The sequence below is a fragment of the Poecile atricapillus genome, chromosome 4 (genome assembly GCF_030490865.1).
Source record: "Poecile atricapillus isolate bPoeAtr1 chromosome 4, bPoeAtr1.hap1, whole genome shotgun sequence".
NCBI lineage: Eukaryota > Metazoa > Chordata > Aves > Passeriformes > Paridae > Poecile > Poecile atricapillus.
Genome location: NC_081252.1, coordinates 7,988,626 through 8,006,181, shown reverse-complemented (window position 1 = coordinate 8,006,181; position 17,556 = coordinate 7,988,626). Strand labels below are relative to the sequence as shown.

Below are 17,556 nucleotides of genomic sequence, written 5' to 3'. Positions count from 1 at the left end.
GCCCTGATTTATTAAAGCACACTTGTTTCTCATTCAAGAATCCTGTGCAGCTCAGTTTTTTTCAGTTTCACTCCTTTTTCCTCTGGCAGTGTGTTACAACTTATCACAGTCTTTGCATAACAAAACCCAGACAGCTCTAACACCACTCAAGGTATGCCTGCAGTTGATGGCTACTTTTGAAGCACATATTTGGCATAGAGTGTGTTATATTAACCAGGATTCTTGCACAAATCTGTTTTAGAATGACATATACACATAAAAGGGTGGGCCTTGAGTTCTTTGATCTCAGTCTTCTACCTGTTGGTGTGAGTACTTTGGCCTTACACCATATCCAGTTGCTGATTCAGTATGTTACCCTTGTTAATTCTCACAGGGTTTTCTTGAAATTTTTTTAGGCAAGTAGCATTTCTACCACACTCACAGTAGCAGAGTCAGTCCCTTCTGACTCTAGGGAAGCTACTTCTGATATGCTCTGGATCTGAGGGTAGAACTGCCCCACAGACTCATGGAATTGTCCCAGATTTTTGAATAAGCCACTAGGCTGGTGCCTAAGATGCATTTCAGAAAGGAAGTTCCTTAGAGTCAGGATGATGTGGGGCACAACAGTGAGGCTGTACATTTTTCTGTGGCAGGACCACCATATCTATCTCTGCTGTTTCAATTTACACATTCCCATATGTCACATTATGGCTCTTGCAGCAGTGAAGGAACAGAAGCCTGGTGCATACAGAAGGCAGTTTCTACCTTGCAGAGTTAACATTTACAAATATGGAGTGGTATGCTGCTCTGTTTATCTCCCCTTGAACAAGAGCATAAACATCCTTGTGCCTTGGGAAGAAATGACACTTTAGACAGTGTTTAGAAGGTTTTGCTTCATAGAAGAGCTAACATTTGGGTTGAGGTTTAGTTATTTTTTTTTTTTTAAGTAGGAGGGTATGCTATTAAAATTTTACAAGACATTCTTGGCTTGAATGTAAATATTTAATGTAGATACCATGAAGAATTTTGAGTGACCCTTTTTCAGGAAATCTATGAACATCCATTATGGAAACCTGTGAACTCTGAAATAGCATAATGTGATACCTAGATTGTGAGAAGAAAACCTGTTTCTATTTAGTGTTTGAGGGACTACTTGGTAGCATTAAAAAGGAAAAAAAAAAAAAAAAAAGCAGGCAAGGGGATTGATTTTCCTTTCAAAGTTCTTAAAAGGTTTTCTCAGTCCATTTTTCTGCCTTGTGAATTGTTGAGAGATCACAATTCTGAGATATTTGAAACTTCATGCAATAAAACACTCCCAAATTTGAACAATGTTTATATAAAGTCAGTATTAACCATTTTTTTTTTTTCTTGGTGTTTCTGTTGGGGTAATAAAAGGGAAGAAAGAGCACCTATAAGAAAATAGGCAAGGACAGATTGTGTGGTAAATGATAGCAGGTTGCTTCTAAGATAGAATATCCTATCATCATTCATGTTATTTCAGCCTCAGCATAACACCCACTTACTCAACAATACGTAGACTGCTTTGCCAGGCAAGCTGTAATTGTTTCTAGCTTTGTTTAATTCTTTTCACTGGAAACCCACAAAAATGAATAAATAATTTACTCATGTAAACTGAAACTTTTCAGATTTCTGGGAAAAAGAATATAAATAAATAAATAACAAAGATCCACCCAGAACAACAACAACAACAACAACAAAATTCCAAGAAGATTTGTGAAAAGAAAGATCTCCCTGGTAAAATATGTTTCGGTGGGCAGTTTTCTCTTAAAGTTTTGTCAGAAAGTCTATGAGAACCCCACTGGGAAACAAAAGCTGCTTTTGTTAGCAGAAATGCAACTTGGTCACACAAAGGACAATAAGAAACCTTTATCCAGTTCTTGGGAACTTAAAGCAAGGCATATTTGGTAGTAAAGCAGGAGAGATTCTTATAAAACCAGTGTTTGCTCTTGCCTCCTAGTGCAGCCCTGGATTTCTCAGGTGCTTTTTTTCTCCTATGCACTGGTGTTGAAGTTTTCTTTAGGAAGAAAATGTGTATTTTCCCAACATTTTTTTTGCATGGCATCTGACCACAAGAAAAATAAGTTTGGATCTAAGTTTTTCCATGCCTGCAGTACCAATATAACACAGCAAAACCGGGCTGGTGCTGAACCTGCCAAGATACCAGCTGTTACTGGGCACCTTGAAGAGCTTTGCCCCATTTTCAGCTGGTGCTGTCTCTACTGCTTTCCTGCTCCCCCTCAGTTAGGACTCTTTATTATTCAATGTACCTGAAGCGTGTAGTTTCTTTTTATTCCCAGATTTTTCCTGTATCCAGAATTTCCCACTATCAGGAGTGCCCTTGGCTGATTAAAATGTCAGGTGCTGAGCAATTCCTCATATCCACACAAATATTAAACTTAGGAGAAAACTTTTCCATGGTATGTGAAGAAGTTAACCTGGGTGTAATCTGAGCACCCCAGGGGACCCAGGACCCTCTGGCACCAGTTCAAAGGCAGCAGGAACTGGGGGCTCTCCAGAGGCTGCTCAGGAGGGTCTGTGAAGACTTCAGGTGGAAACTGTGAACAAGCAAGGTCTGGGTGCTGTGCTGGCCTGGTGAAAGATCACCTCCCCAAGACACAGGCATGTGGTGAAGGTGCAGGACAGGAACTTTGGCGGTGGCTCTGGGGTGCTGCATGTGCTGGAGTAGCCATGGATGCCCACAGCATATGGAGTTTCAGCCAGATCCTTAACCAGTAAAAAGAGAATAAATGGATAGATACACAGTGGTTGTGCTCTTGTGTGTGTGGAGAAAAGAGGTACTTTTAGGGAAAGCAAATGGGAAGGCCCAGCCCTCATTCTGTATATGCTGTAGTGCTTTGAATTGAAACAAATCAAGTCTCCTTCTGCCAACTGGAGATTCCTTCCCACACAACTAGATCTCCTTTGATTTACTCTGAAAGCACTCCAGTTACAACCCAGAACTGTTCCATGCTTTGAAACCAGGCATGGTAAATCAGGAATAACAGAGAGATCTGCTTCAAAAAATGCTGCCCTGAATGAAGCTAAAAAGCTGGAGTAGATGCACCTGTTACTTGTTGTGGCTGCAAGTGGATGCACAGACAGCAACTGGGGCTCAGCTGACCAGCTGATGATTTTGGGTGCATGTCTGAGCCCTATAATAAGCAGATCAGAGTTGAGGTATTTTGAACCTGGTAACAAGGTCAATGAGTTGTAGTTTAAAGTGAAACAAATGGATTTGAGGACACTCTTTAGTCCAGGTTCTTTAATGGCACAATGAAGAATTATTAGGACATCTCATCATCTCGGTTTTACCAGTGATTTTTGCTGAGGATGATGTGTGTCTTAATCTTGTCCTGGAATTGAGTTTATTCTGGAGCTAGGAGCACAGACTTTTATCTGGGATATGTCTAAGTGCTGTGCATCAGGTATAGCCTGACTGAGCAACCAATCTGAGGAAATGAGCAATATGACCATAAGCATAGTCCATTTAGCCTAAAATTATTTCTAATAAAATAAGACTTATGTAGCTTTAAAATATACATATATTTACACAGCAAAATTCTGAATTTAAAGCAAGATTTCAAAAACCATGAGTTATTTTCAGAACTATTTTCACTTTTTCAGTTTGCCAGCAGCTTTTAAACAGCAGAACAGGAAATTTTGCCACTGGATGTAGTGGAAATATCCTTCCCTGCCATTTCAGGCCCCTTTCTCTTACAGACAGAGAAGTTTCTTTCATTGAGGGGTCACCTCTGGAAGAGCCTATTGCACTGAATATCCTGTCTGATCTCTGAAACCTCATTTGAGCTGCTGTTGCCCCTGAAGGTTTGAAGCTGGTTCCTGTCACCATATCTACAAGTGTGTCCTCAGTGGTAGGTTTGGGTCTTTGGTGGCTGGCCTTGTGTTCTGCTGTGATGAAATATGTTGCCCAAAATAGCAAGGCTTACTGGGCAAGGGACTTCTGTAGATCACTTGTCCATCCTCATTATTGTTTACTACTTTAGTTATGTCAGCTGCAAACTTTAACAGCAGTGGCTGTGTTTTCTTTTAAACTGGTGGTTGAACATCAGTAACAAAGGATGTGTCCTTTGACTACTGTTATGCCCTTCCTGAAAAATGATTCCCCAGATTAATGTTACCTGCTCAGACCCAACAATTAGCCAGCTTTTAAAGCAGTATTTTTTTTTTTATTACAGTAGCAACCTTTGCTGTCTTGTTGATATCAGTAATGAAGAAATGTATTTAAGAAATTTCTATTAAATATCCCTTTAAAAATAATCATTAACCTAAATCTTGGGATTAGTACCCTTACTCTGTAGAACTATCAACTATTGCTTAAATGTGCCTTGTGTGAAAATGACATTGCTTAAATGTGCCTTGTGTTGAGTTTTTTTTAATTGTTCTGCTGTATTGCCAGAGATAAGAAATGGTAAAGAAGCAGAAAAAACCAGAAGAACCAGAAAACCAGAAAGTTGTATTCTGCTTGCTGACAAAGTGACAGATAGTACTACATGTGAAAGTACACAAAGTGGAACTCAGCTTTGCCACTTAACTAGTACAAATTAGTATTACATCAATTAAAAGCCTGCCTGTTAATTGCTGCAATAAATTTATCTGGCTAACATGTTTTTCTTAAATATATTTAAGGCCAGCATAAATAAATTAATGTATTCACTACTCAGTTTAATTTTATCAGACATTAGCTCATACTTTCCAGAAGTTATTTTTTCTCATTAATTGATTAGCTAAGTGTTAGTCATGAAGTTCAGGGTCTGGGATCAAAGATCAGTGTTTCCTGCAAATAGTATTTAAAAAAAAATCCCAAAACCCACCAAAAAAAGGCACTTCATCTCTTCTATTATAAACCCTTCAGCAAAGGCAGTGGCTGGTAAATTATTCAAATGCATTTAAAATTTATCTGTCGCTCTAATAAAATGAACAGCGCTTTGCTCTGAGCAGGAAACAGAAGCACTTGGAGGTGCAATTGTTAGTGTACTAGTAGTTTGACTTGTATGAAGTTAGGGAATTAATAATGAAGTTAGAAATCAAATTAATTAGCCACAGTTTATAAATAAGGCTCTAGGGCCTTGTTTGGCAATGGTTATGCATGCAGGAGTCCTTTAGACAGAAAAGTAGCCTTCAGTTAGTGAGAGCTTTTTGGGGATTGGATATGAAGGAGTGTACAGTAAGTTAAGCCTACCTCCTGATGTGCTCGGGTTTTTTAGGGATCTCCGTAGATCCTTTAAATAGCTCAGAGACTCCAGGCTGGTAAACACTGCTATTGCTAAATCAGAGGGGGTGATGAAGGGACAAGCTTACATCCCCTTGTTTACTCCATGGTTTCTGGGGAGGGGGGGAGTTTAAATCAGGTTTACAACAAGAATATCTAACCATATTTCTACCTTAAATCTTTCTTCCCCATCCCCAAGCACTGCCATCACAAGTTATAGTGTGGGCTCTATAAATAATGAGCCTTAAGGGAAAAAAAATGTCCATAAGTGAGGAAAACTGGAAGAACTTTGTGTTCTTAATTTTCGCTTTTAATATGTATATCAAGAGAAAGTAGTTGTCAGTAGACAGATAGCAATGAGCAGAGAGGAAGGAGTCATCAGATTTTCAGGAAAGGAATTTGAGCCACTTGTAGATTTAACTGAGTAATGGTAGGGTAGTTGAGGAGTTCCTTGAGAAGTTTTAAAAGTCATATAATTAGGAAATATTCTGGCCTACAGCTCTTGTGTGGGCTTTGCACCCACATAAATTCATTAGAAATACCAGGTTCTGTCTAAGCTGAAGGCATTTTTGGCAGGACAGGGCTCAAGCTTATGGATTGCTTTATGAGCAAGATGGGAGAAATGCTATCGAGGTAACAGTGTCATTGACTGGATCTGGAGTGGGATCACTTACCTGGGTGTATGTATTCTGTATACAGACCCCATGATGGCTGCATGCATTTTATAAAGGGCCTCTTTAGAGCTGGCATACCAAATTTTAGTCTGCTTTCATTAGCCATGCCTTTACTTGAGCTTGAGTCTTCTGTATGATGTGGCTCCAGCTATTTGCATCTGTGCTGCCTGGAGGTGACTTTGCGTCAAGCTGATTCCAGTTCTCATCCTCTCTGGACTAAATTTCTCTACCAGATAAGCTACTTTCTTTCAGAATCAGTCAGGGTAAAAGTCAAAATGTAAAAACTTCAGACAGGGCAAATTCACTGGGATTTGTGAGATCCAGCCCTTCCCTAGCTCCTCTGAATGTACGGGAATGTAATGGGGAGCCTTGCCCCAGAGCTAAAGCTCAGGTGCTGTGACTTGAGCTACTCTAAATATAGATAATATGAATAGAGATAGCATGAGTATAAAATACTTTTCTATATTTTACCTTGAAGTCTCAGTGTCCCCTGCTTTGGGGATGGTATGAAGGATTTACACAGCAAGACCAGTAAAACAATGCAAATACCTGTTAATTAACTGTGTTAAACAAAGATGCTTCTAAGTTATCTCCCAAATGGAAAGTTTTGATTAATGAAGTAACTTTGGCTTGTAAGGTAAGCACAGAACATCTTCTCTCACCAAATTCTTCCCAGCAGCAGGATAATGATATTGGGAATTGGGCAGTTCAGCCCACTCTTTTCTCCTTCTGGTCTTAAGGGAAACCTAGAGACATCCACTTTCATGTCTGTCTGTAAAGGTAATTCTCTTTCTAAATGGGTTATGAAACAAAATAACATTAAAGACATCAAAGGAGGAAATAGTTACTATGTCCAGACATAGTTTTATTACTAAGTGTTCATAAAGTCTGTCCAGAAGGGGAGGTAGGATATCACTCTTTGAATGCACAGGAGTGCTGCCTTTGATTATCACTCAGATCATCACTGGAAAAATTGAACACTGCTGTAAATATTATAGTAGCTTATGGCACAATAGGACATAAAACAAAGGTACTTTTTAACTTTCAAATCCATTGATCCCATTGCAAAGGTTCTGGCTTTACTTAACAACTCAGCTCAAGTGGACCTTTAATCATGGTTTGCTCATGTAAAAGCTCACGGGACATTCTTGCAGAGGGGAGATGGTACCAGGTGGTTATTGGTTTCCTCTTTGATTAACTCTGTCTTCAGTTCTTCTGCTGCACTGTACATGTGAAATCACATTTTTTGATTGTGGATCAGTTCGGTGATTGTTGTCTCCTCCTTCCCACAGTGTCAGAAGTACTCACATAAAGGTTCAGTTCTCTGCAGTGTGTATTTGACAAATGCAGTTTGGTAAAACTTCTTGCACATTCTGTCGTGGGAGGGTTACAGAACCTGTTTGGCCATTTATATATTGACAGAGCACTTGTGCCATTTGGACCCAGAGAGCAGACTGATCTCAGTGAAAAGAAAAGCCTGCTCAAATTCCCAAAAGCCTTGCCTAATGTACTGGCAGATCATCTTACTGGTGGTTGCCTTTTTCTGGCAGAAATCCAAAGTTAGCAGCTGAAGAAGGGATGAGATAATGACCTCTGAAATATTGATCTGGTATGCTGGCGACGCAGCAGATTTCCCAACAGTGAGCTTGGGTGTACAGCACTTAAAGTCTGCTATTCATTTTGTACACCAGATCCAGTGCATAGCCTTTCTTGGGGTGTGCTACTGCATACTTGTAGTTGATGTGTCACATCTAAAACATTGTGCTGATTTACCTTTTTGCAGTGAATTTTTGCCACAGGGGAACAAGTGGCAAGGAGAGGAATGATGCCATTGCTTCTCAGTGGGGTAGCTGTGCATTGTCTGCTCAATTTCCATTCCCCTTTTCTTCTTCCACAGCTTGAGCAGTGGCTGGCTGTATGCTTCCTGCCTTATTTTTAAGTCCTAACCAGCTTTGATCTCTCCACTGTAGCTATGTTTTCATTTCTTCCTTCCCACTGCTCCCCACGCAGAGAGATAATTGAATTGTCAGTGCTTCTTTGGGATTGAGAAAGTAATGCGCCTTTACTGAGTGCTTTGGTATAAAGGTAGAGTCAAAAGTCTTTAACTGCAGAACACCTTACGTCCTGGAGATCAGAATTTCTATAATGATAAGGTTAAGGGAAAATAAATAGAGATTTAAAATGTCTTTATTATCTGCCAGTGAACAGTTGGAGGCAACAAGTGCTACAGCAGACAGTTCTTGTGATAAGTATATCCACTGCCTAATCTGGGGCTGAGCTCTGTCACTGATGAGTAGAGGAACTGCAATATGCATGCAGTATTTGTACAGTCCCAAGACCAAGCACTGGCTGTTTCCAGTAGAAAAAGGGGCACATTTCTTATACCAAAATTGCAGTCAAAGCACAGTTAAATGAAAGGTAAAAAGCAAAGGCTGACACCTGACACCTTACTTACCTGCTGGTGGTGCTAAAAGAACGATGGTATATAATAAATGCACACTGTCACAAAGAGAACATTTCTAGCCTGGACTTGTGGCTGCTGGGAGAAAACAACAAAGGTATGTGGCAATTTACTGAACCCTTCAGTTTCTTTAGAAAAAGGAAAAAAAAAAAAAGAAAAAATTTGTTTGCTGGAGGTCTTTGTACTTTCCCCAGTTTAGTCCAAAGCATGTTTGTGTCATTTGATGCTTTGACTTGTGACCTGCCTTTCAGATTAAGCAATGCTTGGCGGGGGGCACAAGGGGCATGAGGGTTTTTTTGGGGTGGTAGGAGTAGGGGGATGACTGGCTTCTTAGTGCCACACAGCCTATAAATCCATCCTGGCGGCAGGCAAATGAGCCACTCAGTTTACTGGTGTGCGCGTCGTCAAATCCACTCATTCCTAGCTTCATATCCTGTATTAATTACTCTGTTCTGTGTGGCTCCCCTGTCTCATTTTCACTCCATTGGTCACCTGCCCAAATTCTCTCCATACAGGGGGACAGGGAACAGGCAGAGAAGGAAAGACAGGAGGGTTCTCATTACAAATCTGGATTTGAGACAACACATTTAATCCTTAAAGCAAAACTACTCCAGTGACAGTTAAAATGTTCGGTCTCCCCAGTCTATTGCCCGAAATGGTATTGTTTATTACAATCCCTTAACATTATGTCATGAGCTTGCAAATACATGAGCGTGGCATATGATCATCCTCCTGAAAGGAATAGCAAAGGCAGCAAGAAGGAACAAATGCCGTCTTACAAGTTTCTGTTTCAGCGAGGGCTGTAGCTATCACTGTCAATGATGTCAAGGTTATCCTGAAATGTGTGCCCAGTGATGTATTTCTTGCTACTTGCCTCACTGCTGAGGCAGCAATTCAGTCAACACCAGCAGGATCATGCAGAGGTAACTGGAAGCTTTGCTTCAGTCCCTGTGGAGAAAGCAGCAGCCCCGTGTTTATTGTGGGAGCTTTCTGTGTGTACAAAGCTCAGCACAACTGGGCCAGATCTCAGATTACAGGGTAGGGGGGCTTTGGGGGCTTATTAGCACAAATGAGAGACATTGTTCAAAGAAACCAAATCACATGAGCATCTGGTAAAGGCAGCATCTAGATAATATACATCAAACAGTTCTTGTGTTATGCACAAGCAAAGCACCCAATGCCAAATAATCTTCATAAGCAAGCAGTCTTCCAAGTCTTTTGAGAAGCATGAATCAAACAGTGGCCCAAACTCAGCTGAGAGCTCCATGCAGGGGCTGTGCTCCAACTCCCAGTGCTTGTAGTCATCTTTACCCAGACTGTTCAACTAAGTAAACTCAGAATTATTCTAAAGAAAATCATCCTCTGTAAAAGCTGCTAAATTTATTTACCAGGGTTTCACATGAAACTCCATCATGTTGCCCTCTCTTGAGCTGTATCTATTCCTTTCACTTTTCAGAATAAGTCAGCTAGACTCAAGCTTCCCTACTTCCCATTGAAAGTTCTTACTGACAAATTTCAAAACTGCCTGTTTCACTGAATTTTCACTCTATCTCGACATTTCTCTAATGGCTCAATTCTTCATATCTTAGACAGGTGGTGTACAAATTTATATTGACTAGTAGCTTTAGCCATGAAATAGGGTTTCAGACAAGTCTCCCAAGACTCACTATTCAAACAGTCAAAGAAAGCATGCAGAATCAATTATCAATCTTTTAAAATTTCCTTAAAATCCCTTATGTTCAGGGTGTAATGTTTTGAAACAACCTTTTAAAACTGAGGCAGTCTCAGGCCAACCCGCCTTGGTGTTTAGGAGGAAAAGCTCTGCCAAAGCTGGTGAATGTCCTGTGAGCGCCAACACGTAGCTTCATGTGAAGGCCTTCCAGTGTTGCCTGGCTGCTGTCCTGGACAGCTCCTGTTTTGTGACTCATCAGGAAATCTGGATGTTCATCAGCCTCACCTCTCCCTGGTGACTCAAATAAAGCTGGCCAGGAATGGAGCAATGGTGGCTCCGAGGGTGGATGTACATCAAGGATATCCAAGCCTGCCAGGGGAGGCCAGTGACCTACTGCTCCTCTCAGAAGAGAAGATGAGGTTTCTGTGCTTGTGCTGCAGATTCTAATGATGGGGGAAATGGAGGCTGGAGACTCCTGAGAGATGTTTTCAAAACCCCCAGGGAATTAAGAGACAAAAGTATTCCCTCTGTGGGCTTTCTCACCCACCTGGGCAACAAAAATGGGCAAGTTTTTTAACCTGTGCTTTTAAACAAAAAATTAAAGCCCATAATCTGCCACAGAGATTTCATTATCTGGGTCTCAGTTTTTAAAGAATATATCCAGAATTTGCCTAGTTTTAATTTTATCAGTTTTATCAAGCTCCAAAATGGCCATAGACAGATTGATGCAAACCGTCACAAGATATCATATTTCTTTTTCAGTGGCTTAATCTGAAGTGGCTTTAATCAAAGACAATTATAACAGGAATAAGCATCTCTACTGAAAAGATCTCTTTGTCACCCCCTTAATCCTTTCTTGCAAAGGCAGCCCTTGAACACATGTGACCATTGTGCAGGTTTCATTAAATTGACATAGAGATCAGTATTCATAAACTGCCTTTCAGCTCCTGAATAAAATCCTGTGTAAGTCACCTGTGGGACCAACCAGATTAAATAAAGTATCTTACAAGTAGAGCATGAGATTTGCCCTGGTACTGAAGGCTGAAAGAAGAATGAATCTCTCACAGGGTAAGCTAGAATCATATCCCCATCTCCTCATTCAGATTTTAAAATCTGTAGTCACATTTCATAATTTGGAAATATCAGCACTTTCAAATTCATGTTAAATATGCTGCCAGGGGAATATTACAGTGCTGGAAGAAGAACTATTTTGGCATGGCAAGTGGATAGTAGTAGTCAGAACACTGAGGAAATGCTGTTTTACTCCAACAGTAGTTGTGGAAGCTGAGCCAGACTTCTGGCTCCCATGTCCAACTGTGGCTGTTGTCCTTGCACATTTGTGTCTGAGGCCAGTCTGACAGAGAGGTGCTGAGCTCTGTTTAATGCTCCTGGACTTAGTGCTCCCAGGAATTAGACCTCCTATCCTTACAGTCTCCAATTCCAACATGCTGGCAGAGTTGGCTTGTTTAGTCCCTGACTTTAGTAAGAGCAAGTTGTCAGCATCTTCAAAGGCTGGATGGAGAGGATTTGTATTCCCCATGCCCTTTCTTTTCTGTATATTCCCAAGAGGAATGTCTGCCTGAGAAATGGAAAAAACTGCTACCCTGATGTGTGAGATTTCTGTTTGTTTGCTTTTGTCTGTCCTGTTGTCCTCAGTGCAACTGTTGAGCTTAACTCAGGATTTCGTGCCCAGTCAGGCAGTCTGGGAAAAGCTGGCAGTTGTGTCTGGGACTGGGGCGGGGAAAGAAAGAGTGTTATTTTTGCAGAGCTGTAAATCCAGCACCTTTTGCCAGTTCTGCTTTTTTTTTTTTTTTTTTATTGCTTGTTTCTAAGAAGGTATTGCTGCAACAGCACCGGCTGCAAACAAAATCTTGTTTGCTCAAAGTTCATGACAGGACAGGTCGTGCATTTTGGACATTTGTGGGACACTCGTAAAGGAAATACAGAGCATGCTTTCCAAAAGCTTCAGCTTGAAATGCAAGTTTCCTTGCTGCCTTGGGCTTCAATGTCAAAGAGATTTCTATTTTTAGAGAGAGATTCAACTCAAAGAGCTATATAAGGCTGTGCTGGGGAGACCATTACTTTTTTATTATAGATGAGAGTATTTGTTACTCAGTTGGGAAGAAAAATTCCATATAAAAGTAGAAAACACAAAGATACTCTCACTTGGTTTTCTTTTGTGGGTGAGAAGGAACCGAGATGAAAACTAAAGACTCAATATTTGTTTTTCAATATTCTAACTTCTCTCAACTTCTTGAAACAAGTGCTTTAGCCATTAAAAATGTCAGACAAGCTCTTGATCTGAAGTGATGATGTAAGAGGGAAGAAACAAGTTCCAAGCAGAGTTTGATGCCAAAAGACAACTTTCTATGCTAATATGTGACAACACAAGGGAAAACCCCACTAATAATCATCATTTCCTTCATAGAGAAACCAAGGAAAGCTAGATTCAGCCTTTACAGGTACAGATTTATTAGTTATCCTGAGTACAAAGTGTACCAAGACTGAATGGGTGCTGCAGCAAAGCCATCAGAGGCAGTGGTCAGGTGGGCTCAGCATAGTAGTCACACTTAATGGCAGGAAAATGGAAGAGGATCTGAAGTTCTCCCTTTGCTGGGGAGCCTTCTTCTGAAGCTTGTTTTTTGGTCACATAGAATCGTCCAGGAAACACTTAACTACATTACCCTTAATCACTGGGTTTGTATTTATAGATAGGAAAAAGTTCTGTGCAGAATTGGATGAACTTGTGCTCTGAATTAATGTTCTCAATGTGATTTCTCCTGCAGTTTGGAGAGGAACTGTTGGGCTTCTGGTCTGGCTGGACTTTCCGAGGCAGCCCAGGTGACACTGGTTTTAGCAGCTGTTGCCAATGTTAGCACAGCACCTGGAGCCAACTTGGTTTGGCTTGAGTAAAGACTAAATGAGGTAACAGAACTAAATTAAGGACACTGGGTCCACTTCTTCTGCAGTTCAACACAGCTGCTGGGATGAATTCTGAATCAGGGATGGGACTGAAATGATTCTGGTCTTAACTTGCCATGGGTTTCTACTGTTTTTATATTATCGGGCTATCTGTGACATAACCTCTTTGGCTTCAGGGGAATAAAACAGGGAACAGCTACACTGAATGAGGGGTGAAAGGGACACAGCAGCTGGAAGTAATGTGTGCATTCCAGTAAAATATGGAAAGACAGTGGTCTTGGGCTGTACGGGGCAAACTGGTTGGTGGTGAAGCTGGACATGGGCAGCAATGGCTGAACAGCTCTAACAAGGGAAATTCTTTCATCCACCCAGAGCACTGAGCCGGGGAGAGCGGGAGAAATACCATCTCTACTTTGACATTTGTTCCTCAAAAGAAATAAAATTACTGGCATTCAGAAACACGCGACACACCCATCCTGGCTTTTTATTAACAGCAGTCTTTGCAGAGTTTCTGGTGAAATCAGCTTTAGTGACTGACAGGGAGCACAGGGCAGGGACGGATCAATCGGCGGGCCCAGCCGCTCTCAGGGGCTCCGGGGCCGCTCCTGAGGGAAGGAGCGAGAGGCGGGATGGGGATGGGGATGGGGATGGGGATGGGGATGGGGATGGGGATGGGGATGGGGATGGGGATGGGGATGGGGATGGGGATGGGGATGGGGATGGGGATGGGGATGGGGCTCGGGCTCGGGCTCGGGCTCGGGCCCCGCTTCCCGCGCTTGGCGCGGTCTCGCACTGCCCCCTAGCGGCCAGTGCTGAGGGACCCTCAGAGCCTTCGCGGGAACGGCCAGGCGTTCTTCCCGAAAAAACCCAGGAATGCAGCCCTAACTCTGCTATACCGCTCTGCTAAAGGCCTTCTGCATCCTCCTGGAGCGGATCCACACAAAACAGCCCGTCGCAGGAGTGGGAAGTGCCTTTTCCCTCTTCCCCCCAGGTGCCTCTGCCTCTCCCCTGAGGCTCCTCTTCCCTCAGCCCTCAGGAAATCTCTCCATGGCGTTCCCCTCGTCCTTCCAAGGGTGTCCAAAGACGCGTTCCTCTCTCCATCCCCTTGACAGCTGTCTCCAGGCAGGAATCCCGGGTTGTCTTTCCACAATTCCTGGACAGTTTCCTTCTGGGATTAAACAAATCCCCGCACTGTTTCCTGAACAAGCAACTGGCTGAAGGTTTAGTAGTTAATTCTGATTTCCGCTTGCTGTGCGTTCAGATGGCAATGGACTTTTTCCTTCTCGCTTTTAATAATAAATGCAGCATTTTTCTGATATTGACAAGCCATTTCTTAAAATGTTGTAGATCTGGTCAGTCATCTGTCTTCCCTAATGTATTCCCAATTAACTTCTTCAGTGTGATTTCCACTGAAATTTTCATGTTCCACTTGTAAGATACTGTTCTGCCCTTGAATTTGAGTTGATTTTGTTAGCTGCTGTCCATAGGGAAATCAGAACTGATTAAATAACTAAATAACTAAAATAACTAAATTAAATTAAATAACTAAATAACTAGAAGCTTCCATTTGCTCAACACTACCTTTTTAAATAATGACATAAATGTATTACATAGTGTTTCCATTTGTAAAAACATAAATACAAATATGTTAATATACAAATGCATATTCCAAGGTGATAATAAAGGACTATAAGCTCCAAGGCACTTTTGGACCTGAGAAAAAGAAATGTTAACTGAGGCAAGATCTCTTTTTTTTGATTACAGCAAGGTATATAACCCTGCATCACCTGAGGTTTTCCCACTACATTGGCTGGGTATGATGAAGAAAAAGCTTGAAAGTCCTGAAAACCAGGGAGACAGAGCATCACACCTGAATTTTTATCATAATTGGTTGGTCATCTGAAATGGTTAGTGATATATATTTGATCATTTAAATTGGTTTATATTTATATTTCATTTGCAAACTCTTTTTTTATATTAACTTCAAAATTTTGGTGCCAGTATAAACTCAATCTGCATTTTTTTCTTAAGCTTTGTTCCAGTGTTTGTCTCTCATGCCCCTCCAGGTAAGCACACTTCTGTTTCCTGGGCTCAGTAGTCTCCAGTTTTGTCAGACAGTAACATGTTCTGCGGGTTAAAAAGTCTCTAAAGTATATAGTGAGCCCAAGCACTTCTTTAACAAAAGCAGCAGCATCTTCTTACTGAAATGCTGCTGTAGGTGACAAATAGGATTAAGCAACACTGTTGTGCTGTAAACAAACACCATCAGTCTGTAAGTCGTAATTGTACAATCATTTCCTCCTCTTATTAGCTAAAGGTTAATTCAGCAGCACAAACTGCACAATGTTACAAAAACCTGCTGCACTGTGCATGTGTTAGTACAAGCCTGAATTTAGTTAAGGATAAAAATTTATTTGAAAAGCCACCAATTTCCAAAATACTTGTAAACATCTTACAACTCCCGGAGTCCTTTTGTGTAGCTCTTTTGAAACATATTTGCTGTGATACTTGTTCTGAGCATCCAAGAAAGAAGTAAACAAACTAGGTAAAGGAAATGAGATTGAGGGGAAATGCTAAATAGTTATTTTTCTGTTGAGTACTTTTAAGTATTGTCTGATTATATGTAAGTGCTTCTCATTGAAACTCAATATTTAAACATCACATAAAAAGAACACCAGGCAAATGTGGGATGGTTTCTTTGTCTTTTACCCCACTATCCTTGCTTTCTTGTGATACAGAAAAAAATATGATAAAACAAATCATGAAATTATGATAAAGGACATAAAAACATAACTAACACTATAAAAATCATAATTTGATGAATTTAACTGCTATCTCTAGCTTTATAAAGTTCTGGATTTATGTGAATGTTGATCACCATCAGAAGGCCCAAATCTCTCTTTGAACAGGCCAGATTATGTATTAAAAGCAGAGTAGTGGAATTTGATCTGTTTTGATAATTACTGATATTTTTTTTGCTCCTGTTGCTTTGGTGCACACACAAATACTGTGCCCTTTGTACAATGCAATAAAACGTAGCTTTACTTTAATGAGATAATAACAAAGACTTTCTCTGTAATTGAGTGTTATTTTAGTGGAAATCTTTGCTACCAGTGCAAAGTTTAATTCTGCTTGTCAGGTGAAACTGGTATTTTCTGATGACAAGTTTCCTGAATCAGCTGGTGTTACAGTGAAGTTGATCTGCTCCCTGACTGCTCAGTGCTTGTCTCAAACAGCAGAGGGCAGTAAATCCCCGTGTCAGGAAAATGAAAATGTCTGATCATAGAAAAATTATTCTTCCCTTTCCATACAATCCCACTTCCTACTCATTCCCTATCAGAAATGGCCACTGTAGGACATACCCGAAGTGAATTACAATAAATTACATGTATAGGTATCGTGCACAATTCAACAAACTGAGATGATTTTGTAAGTAACTGTAACTTGCAGGCCAGAGTACTGTTTGCTACACTACCTAAATTGTTGTCTTGATACATTTTAAAAGGGAGCAGAGAAACAAGGACGAGGGAAAAAGAAAAGGAGGTAAGGCCAAAATTAAGACTCAGGGAAATGAGTACTGCAAACACAAAAACTATTAGCTGCAGCTACGGTGGTGGGTGGCTTTTTTGTAATTTTCCATGTCTGAATACTTTTGTCTGAAGTGAAATATGAATACTCAGATCTGTTCATTTAGGCTGAGGATGTTAAAAAAACCCCACAAACCACCAAAACCCAATCAAAAAACCCAGAAAGCTTGGGACTTTCCCTCAATAAAATTCTTTGCTCCCCAAATCTATTGACTTTAAAACTCAGTTTTGCAAAGAGGAGTAATTTGATGTGAAATATTCGAGCAGCTTTATAAAAACACATAAGTTCTGGTGGAATTAAGCACATTCATATTGCACATTAAAAATACTGCAAATTTTCCAGCACCATTTTCACATTACTTAATCTGTTTTTACAATCTCTTCATATTGACAATAAGAATCACAAGTTTGATCTGAGATAGGGCATTTTATCCCTTTTTTTTGTCCTCACTAAGACAGTTCTGATACAGCATTTCTTGTGCTTATCTTTCACGTGTTATCTGATGTGAGAATGTGAGGATTTTCAACAAATCTCTCTAGGCAGGAAAGTATCCCCATGGGATTGAAAATTGACTGTTATCATTAATGACAGATCTGCTGTGAGTTTCTGTATTTTCTTACACAAAGCATACCACACTTTATTGTCAGAAGATTCTATCTTTGATTAGAAAACTACTAATGTTGTTCTCAGAGACATCAGGGAAGGAATTTCCTTACAAGCCTTTGAAGGCATATATCATTATTGTCTGACTTTACAGGGTTAGATCCTTTGGAAAATGGTACTTTAAAAAAAAACAAACAAAAAAACTAACAATTTACATCCAAACAGTGCAATATAGTTATGTAAAGGATGCCCTTTTATTACTTCTTTTCATTAATCCCTCAGAAGCAAGAGTATACACATATAACTGACTAATGAGAGCCCACAAGGTGTGATTGTTGGCATTGTAAAAGAGCCACATTCAAAATGATCTGGCAAGACAAAACATGGATTTTTATCATTTGTTAGA

The 17,556-nt window shown here is 40.5% G+C and overlaps 1 protein-coding gene and 1 long non-coding RNA gene across 2 annotated transcripts in view; one reads left to right on the top strand and one right to left on the bottom strand.

The window, feature by feature from the left end:
- The window catches only part of SYNPO2 (synaptopodin 2), a 78,434-nt gene that overhangs the window by 27,813 nt on the left and 33,065 nt on the right, over window positions 1–17,556 (bottom strand). The gene's annotated exons all lie outside the window — the stretch shown is intronic.
- On the top strand, window positions 11,516–13,409 carry LOC131578959 (uncharacterized). Its single transcript, XR_009277612.1, has 3 exons — window positions 11,516–11,648; window positions 12,824–12,962; window positions 13,332–13,409. It is a non-coding gene; the product is annotated as an uncharacterized LOC131578959 (long non-coding RNA).